Below are 8,679 nucleotides of genomic sequence, written 5' to 3'. Positions count from 1 at the left end.
GGAGGAATAAAATATGGATTCGAGTGGACTTATTGGTATTCTACTATAGAACTATTGTGACTCTAGCAATGGAGGAAATTCTATCATTGGTGTGGAGACAGTGGCCATGGAAGTTACTGAGGGCAGGGAGAGGGAAGAAGAGATGAGATGTGGGGGCATTTTCAGGGCTTGGAGTTGTCCTGAATGATAATGCAGGGACAGATGCAGGGCATTATACACCCTGCCAAATCCCCTGAATGGACTAGGGGAGAGTGTAAACTACAATGTAAACTGTAATCCATCCGGTACAGCAGTGCTCCAAAATGTATTCACCAAATGCAATGAATATACCACAATGATGAAAGAAGTTGTTGTTGTGGGAGGAGTGGGAGCTGGTGGGGTGTGGGTTATGTGGAAACCTGTTATAATTTTAATGTAACATCTTTTATGATCAATGTATCTTTAAAAAAACAAATAAAAATATGTGTATATTTTTAAAATTTTACACTTAGGACTTCCTATCAGAGGAATATCTTGAAGGACACTCCTCTTTTAGCTGGGTTTATGACTCACCTACAACACTAACTTCAGATTAAATAACGACTATGCCTTGGTGAAAGGTTTTTATATAACAGCCACTTACTCTTATAAATCAACACCTTGTTCAGATAGTAGATGTAAATAAATACTCTTGGTTAGCCTTTTTCTTCTCCAATTTCCTTAAATGTTTAACCCTATCGATTTAGTGCTCCATAAATGACTGCAGGGAAAGAGGCCTCAGGACTGGAGACACTGTCACAAACACTAGAATGTGTACCGACAACCCTGCATGGGTGTCAGTTCTGCCCAATCCACAGGGGCAAACAATGGAGATTCAGTGTCTTCAAGCCCAGCAAGGCCAGCACCAAGATGCTCCACAGGAGTGAACAGCAAGTGCTGTTGAAGAGTGAGCAAGCATTGCAGAGACACACTTGGGCACGTTCATAGCGGTGTGAGTGCGTATTTCTGCTGGGGGGCGCTCAACCAGAGTCTTCCAGGGAGAAGTTCAGAGGACAGCACTGCAATTCCACCTGCCACAGGCTTCAGCTTCTTCCCTGATAGCTCAGCCTCTGGGGCACAGTCCATTCCCTCTGTGCTATGGTTGTCACAGGAACCTTCACTTTCCCTTCATGGGCTAAACTACTTTAGCTGAATGTGTCTGACATGTGACCAGTTTGCCTCCTCCCACTTGCTGCAGCCCAAGGAGAACTGACCCCAAGAGCTGAGGTCCTTGTACAGACCCACCATGGTGAGCACAGAGCAGGGAAGATGGTCGTTCCCTTCCTGCTGTGTTCACTGCTTCTCCTTAGACCTTTTAAACAAATGTCTGTTCTGTCCTTGTGCCCATGACAGCTATAAACCTGTGATACATCCTCAAGGTGGGGTTTTCCATAAAGGCTAGAGATACTCTCTGCCCACATAAGTTCATCTGCTTTCTCATCACAGCTTCTCTAGGGGTAGGGCTTGACTCTCCTTGAACACCTCCTAGGAGTACAGGAACTCCCTCCCTATAAGATCAGAAGCAGCTTCACCGTTTTCTTCTTCCTTTTTAAAACCCAGCTTTATTAATTCTCCTGCTATCTCCAAATAATCTCCCTTGCCAAACTTGAGTTCTGAATGTCCAGGAAAGTGTATATGACTTTCTCCTTGTTCTTCTGTTTTATTCTGGCCACTGTCAGAATCAACAGGCCCTATATGGTATCTGAGTAAAGGCAGAGACCAAGTATTCTAAAGGGAGTTTTGATTGGAGGCCATTCCATTCCCTAACTCAGCAAGAGAATCCACATCCACAGCTGTCATCAATGGGGTCTGGCCGGCAGACCCCCTCAGCTGGATGGGTAAGGACGGCAGAGCAAAGAAACGCACACAGTAACCACTCTGGAGATGCAGGCTGGTGGTGCAGGTCTAGTTTATTGAGGAAGTGCAACAACTTTTATGGGTGGCCGGGGGGAAGCTAGGCATCATGCAAGCACCCAATTGGTTATGCTAATTCAGTGAGGTTGGTTAGCTCATGGGATCTTGTTGCTGAGGACTGGGGAAGAATTAGGAGTGGCCAACAGTTGTTTACTGCAAGGCTCGGTGCCATCTTTAAAAAGTGGTGCCTGCAGCTCACTCACAATTCCCCTGTTTTTGTTTTTTAAGAAGCATTAGGCAGTGGTTGAATGAGCATCAAGGTGACTGTGCCTTTCTTAGGTTGTCTCCCTCTGGAGATCGTACCCGTCATTGACTACCAGTCAAGCACACTGGTGCTACTCTTTAGTTGTGCATGTTGTGCAGTACCGCGAGACTGAAGATATTTGTGACATGGTGCAGAACTTCTTCATTGTCCTCTTTTGTGTCCAGAGTGTTTACCATAGCCTGCTGTATAAGAACTAAGTTTTTTACTTCTTTCCGTAAGTGCTGCACTTTGTGAAGCATGTATTTTATAATGCAAAAGAAAATTAAAAACATGACTCCAAAAAGCATGTACACGATTAGATTCTGGGGAGAGAAAAGAGGGGTTATTTTTGAGATAACTTTTGATACTAGAGTGATGTCCAGGACGGTTGCTTGGGTATTGTTAAGTGTAATGACTCAGTAAGTGAGTTGAGTGGTGAAGTTTAAGAAATCACATTCCAATATCCAAGTAATTTTTGTCATAACTCTGATCTGGCTGTGGTTATATTGTAAAGCGTACTAGTTATATTGATGGGAGTGAGACAGATGTATGGATATCTGTTGCCTCAAGTGGTGAGGGGAAAGAAACCTGAAACTGCTTTGAAGGAGCTGTGGCAATAAGAATTGTTACTAGACTTATTTTGATAGAAGTTGCCAGTTTCATAGTGAAGTAATTGAACATGTTATGGGAAGTCAGAGGAATTACATGTGGCATTTGTTCCCTAGGGATAGGATGCCACAGAGATATTTAGGGTGGTAAATGTAAGAGTTTTGGGACTCATGACATTAACATTAGAACTCCAGTTGGTTTGGAGGACCTCTGTTTCTATGCAGGGGAGTCCAATAGTGCAATTATTGGTAAGAAAGGCAGGAAATTGAAGTGAGTCAGCATCTAATGGCGTAATGAGAGGGGGGTTTCTGATAGCGGCCCAAAGCTTTGCGCTGGAGGCACCATGGAGCTGTAACATAAAATTTAAAAAGAGAGAAATAGGGGTTTAACTGCACTCCAGAAACAGGAGAGGTGTGGTTCAGTTCTGCCTCGAGGTGCCTGGTTGTTATGAGGTGACATCGTTCTTGTCCGCTGGTCACACAAGCTGGCTAGGGACCCAGATTGGCTGTTCTGCAGTTTTTGGAAAGACACAAGCATATCCTCATCCTTGGGTTAATAGGGGATGAGGTCCCTTCCAGGTATTTGTAAGTAGATCTTTCCATCTAACTAATGGTAAGGGGGTGGGGGCATTTCTTAGTTCTCCCCAGTGTCAGATGGCTGGGGTGCTGTGTTCACTGTCAAATGTGAGAAAATTTATAGTAATTAAGGCTTTGTTTAGTATATCTCGGGGAGTGTCTCGGGGATATTCTCCCTTTAATTTTTTAATTTGTTGTTTGAGTGTGGAATGAGTGCGTTCTATGATAGATTGACCTTGGGGATTGTATGGGATACCTGTTTTGTGTGTGATGCACCATGAGGCACAGAAATCTTGGAAAATTTTGGAAGAATAGCAAGGTCCATTATCAGTTTTTATGGTCCATGGTATGCCCATTTGATTAATAGCCTGAAGACAGGCAGTAATGACATGTTTTGCTTTTTCTCCTGTAAGGGCAGTGGCGAAGGTGAATTTGGAAAAGGTGTCCACTATGACATGAAGAAATTTATTGTGGCCAAAAGTAGGAACATGAGTAATGTCCATTTGCCAAATAGTATTTGGACAGAGACCATGAGGATTTACTCCTTGGGGTTGAAGAGGGCCTATGGGGAGGAGAGGGCCACATTGTTTACATGTGCGGGTGAGGTGTTTGCACTGCTGTTGTGTCAATGCAGGGAAGAGTTGATGGAGAGAATGAGCAGACATGTGAAACTTTGCATAAGGGCTCTAGCTTGGTCTAGAAGGGCTCTAGCTTGGTCTAGATCTGTGGTTACTAATATTATTATGAGCGAGGAGTCTGCCAAGGCATTGCCACTGGCAAGAGGTCGTGGGAGCCCAGTATGGGAACTAATATGTTGAATGAACCAGGGATGCTTGTGATTTTCAAGAAGAGATTTTAAGGACAGCATCAAATCATCTTGGATGGTTGTTTTATTTTTAAAGATAGCATGTGGCAGTGCACGGATAGTATTGGCCGCATATGCACTGTCAGTGAAGATATTGACGGGAATGGACTGATGGTTTAGGAAAGCCAGGAAGAGGGCATATATTTCTCCTTGTTGGACAGACCCAGTATGTCGCTCAACATGGATAGAATCTGAAGTACCGGGGGTTTTTACAACTATAGAACTATGAGTCTTATTAGCATCTGTAAAGATTACAACAGCGTGAGGAATGGGAGATTTTGTAGGGAAGGAGTGAAAGGAGAGAACAAAGGGAAGGAGAGTCATGGCAGTGATAAGTTTGTCTTTTGGCAAGTGGTTGTCAAGGTGACCTGTGAATCCTGATATGAGAATTTGCATATTTAAATCAGTTTGAATAAGATGTTGTATCTGTTCGTGAGTGAAAGGTAGGACTAAAATGTCGGGTTCAAGGCCATATAACTGAAGAGCTGTTTTTCTGAGTTTTCTTCCAAGGATGCATATGGCATTACAATAAGTAATTTTGCCCATATGACTAAGGGATAAATGTACCCAAAAGAGGGGGGAGTTTTGGTATAAAAGACCAGTGAGTGTCCCAGGGGTATTGATGATTAGAGCAAGAAGAGGGAGGTCGGGCTGAAAACGGGCTAGGCTGAGATTTTTCATTTTGTCATTCAAGAGTTTGAGACAGTTGCGTTCCTTTTCACTGATAGTACGACTACTGGAGGGATCAGGGCCACCCTCCAGGAGGTCAAAAAGAGGTTTAAGTTCATGGGTGATCAGGTTTAGGCATGGACGTAGCCAATTGATATCACCACACTAACAGAGCATGTTGAGGGTACATTTTTGTGGTATTTGTAATACAGGGATGGCAGGTTGGATAACTTTTGTAATGGTATAGCCTAAAAAGGTATAGGGTGGATATTTCTGCACTTTCTCAGATGATATAGTGAGACCTAGTTGTTTAAAGTTGTGCAGAAGAGATTGCAAACATTTTTGTACATGAGTCAAGTCCACATGAGCAATAAGAATACCATCCATATAGTGAACAACCTCACAAAAGGGTAAAAGAGGACGAGTGGCTTCACTAACAAACATTTGGCATATAGCAGGACTGTTTTTCATTCCCTGTGGGAGGGCTTTCCATTGAAAATGTCATCGAGGGACTGCATTATTTGTAACGGGTACAGAAAAGGCAAAGTATTGACGGTCATCCTCATGAAGAGGGATGGAAAAGAAATAGTCTTTAAGATCTACCACAAGGATGTGATGATTGCACGTGATGCCTGATGGGTGAGGAAGTCCCGATTGAGGAGAGCCAATTTTTGTCATTTGAGCATTAATGTTTCTAAGGTCATGTAATAGCCTCCATTTGCCAGATTTTTTTTTGAATTACAAAGACAGGTGAGTTATGAGGACTGGTGGAGGATTCAATATGCTGTAAATTTAATTGTTCTTGCACAAGGACTTCCAATTGTTCTAATTTAGTTTGAGGCAGCAGCCACTGGTCTGAACATATAGGCTCTTGAGTTTTCCAAATAAGTTTGATAGGTGTGGGTTTATTGATGGTGAATAATGGTGGAAGACCAGTAGCCTTTATGCTTGGGGGTGCTCCTGAGAGGATGTAGAAAGGACGGCTCCTAACTTTGGAAGAACATCACGTCCCCACAAAGTTTGTGTGATACTTGACAAGACAAGGGGATGGAACATTCCTGTCCTACCATCTGGGTCGGTCCATGTGAGGGGATCCACAAGTCGATGTGAGGGTCTTAATCCCCCTACCCCTTAGACCAAAGGGCCTAGTTTAAGCTGCCAGGAAGGGTCAGTGTCAGACGGGCTAAGAACTGACAAATCTGTGCCCATGTCAATTTGTCCTTAATGGGCTTTCCTTGAACAGTAAGGGTGAGGAAAGCTTTTCCTTGTGTAATGGGAATTGTCCAAAATATGGCAGGTGAAGTTTCCTCTCTTACTTGCGGGGTTGAGAGGTGCCCTTGACTTCGTTTAAAGGTGGGAGAGGATTGCCCTGAAAATTGGTTTCTGAGCAACAATCTCTTTTCAAATGCAAGCCTTTATGGCATCTAGGACAGATTGATGGAGGAGTGTTCAATGGTCTAGATATTTTGGATTCTGGACAGGCCCTGGCAAAGTGGCCAGTCCTATGGCACTGGTAACAAGTTCTATTTTGTGTTTGGAGGCTCAACTGATCAGCTAAGGCCGCGGCAAGGATTGTCACAGAGTTGGTGGCAGCTGCTATAGCAGATGCGGAGGTAGAGCCAATATCTCTACAAGCAAGGACCCAATCATCAGGGGATTTATTGAGAATGGGCATAATTGTTTGTCGACACTCAGTGTTTGCGCCTTCCCAAAGGAGATCTTTTAAGAGAGCGTCTGCTGCAGCGGCATGGGAAACTTTTCTCTCTACTGCTTCTTTGACTCGACTATACAAGTCAGGGAAAGGTTCATTAGGACTCTGTAAGAGTTTGGCAAGGTGTATGGGTTTACCCTGTGGATTGAGTTTATGAAAAGCAGATTTGACTATGGTCAGACACTGATCAAAATATGGGGCAGGACATGTGGCTTGGATTGTGGGGAGGGTCCATTGCCCTTCTCCTTTCAAGGCATCAGGGGGCATTGCAGTAAGGTTGTTGGTGAGATTACGGGCACCAACTGTCTCAGCCTCATCATAATAGAGTGCTTTCCAAGTAACATAATCCCCAGGAGTTAAAATAGCACAGGCAAGATTCTTCCAATTGGCAGCACAATTATGTTCAAGGGAGAGATTATCTAGTAACATCTGTGCATAAGGGCTGTTAAGGCCATCCTCTTGGATGGCTCTGTGGAGATTAGATATAGTTTTATGATCTCATGGATACCAGTTATAGGGGGCAGCATCTGAAGGGGCAAAATTCACAGGGAAGGCATGCACTGGCAGATAAGGAGGACAAACGGAAGTGGTCAGGGAAAAAGGGGAAGCTAGAGGAGGAGTGGTGGAGTTCATAGGGAAAGGGGAAGTTGAGGAGAAAATGGGGGACGAGGATGAAGCAGAAGGTGAAATGGTAGACGTGGGTGGATTAGGCGGATTAGGTTTAGGCCTAGAGAGAAATGGTCAGAGGCCACAAGGTGGTGGCCTGTCTGACTCCAAAGAGATAAGTTCCTTTTCTTCCTCAAAGGAGGAAGCAGGGCTTTGGTACGAAGATGCATCAGCATTAGGAGGAACTGGTGGTTTCAAAGAGGAAGGGCCGAGTTGTTTCTCATGGGAACGATCGGCCGAGGAGAGGGGAGACTGTAAAGGGGGAGCGGCAGGAGATGGAGAAGAGAATCAGTATTGGAAGCTGGATTAACAAGCAGAGGATATAGAAGTTCAAGATGAGGAGGTTCATATGGCGGGGCAGGAGCAGAGGGAGAAGAGGAGGCTAGATCTTTGAGGGGAATGGGGGAAGGTTCTTCTAGAGGGGCGCCAGTAAGACAGGCATGGACAGCTAAAAGGGCAGGAATAAGACCAAGGAGAAAGTTCTCACCCTCATGGACTTCGACTCAGTGAAAGCACTTAAGCAGCTTTGCCCATGTGGTGGGATCCCAAATTGTGGCAGTAGAAAGCCATGGATTAAAAGGTACAAAAAGATCCCAATACTGATAAAGTTCCCTTTCAGATATTTTGATGCATCTGCTCACTGAAAGGGCGCGCAGCGCACGGGCTTGAGGGGCCTTCTCAGACGAGGAAAGATTCCTCATACTGAGGGTCACTTACCGACTACAACAAGAGTCATACTCGATGACTTGCTGTGAGATCATCTGGAAGCTCGAGGCCCACGTTGGGCACCATACAGTGAGTGAAATCAGATCCCCGTGGCTGGAGAAGCCTTCCCTGCTACACTCAGGAAAGCCATCAATCATGCAATCCAAATAAGCTTCAGCAGGACCAATCCACACAGAACTGCCTTTAATTACTCCAGCCTCTAAAGGATCTTCAGGCTGTTACTATTAGGAGGAGCTGGAATATTTGCAGAGAACTGTGGCCAATCTTATCTCTTCAATAAGTGTCATCAAGTTTCCAAAAACTGTTCTTTAGCATTGGAGAAAACAATTCTGAATGGTGGAATAAGTTCTTGTGAATTTGCCCGAGTTCTCTGTGCAGTTTCTCAGTCACAGGAGCTCTTCCACATGCTTCTCTCCTGCACATCCTCTGGATTCCTTCATGAGACAACCAGGGGTGATCTGACACACTGTGTATCCCCTGGGGTGTCACTGGGGCTTGGTGACTGCAGAAATGGGTGAGAGCCACACCCGCTCCTGGCAGAGCTCCTGCTCTCACTGCCTCTGCCCCTGCCACCCACTGGGACCCTCAGGGCAACCTTGGGCAAGGCAGTCCTGGCTCCAGGGCAGCAGCAAAGTGGCCAAGGATTGGGGGCTTCATCGTGCTGCAGCTGCTCAGGGAAAAG

Source organism: Dasypus novemcinctus, chromosome 22 (genome assembly GCF_030445035.2).
Source record: "Dasypus novemcinctus isolate mDasNov1 chromosome 22, mDasNov1.1.hap2, whole genome shotgun sequence".
Lineage (NCBI taxonomy): Eukaryota > Metazoa > Chordata > Mammalia > Cingulata > Dasypodidae > Dasypus > Dasypus novemcinctus.
Note: the sequence above shows the minus strand (reverse complement) of the source record.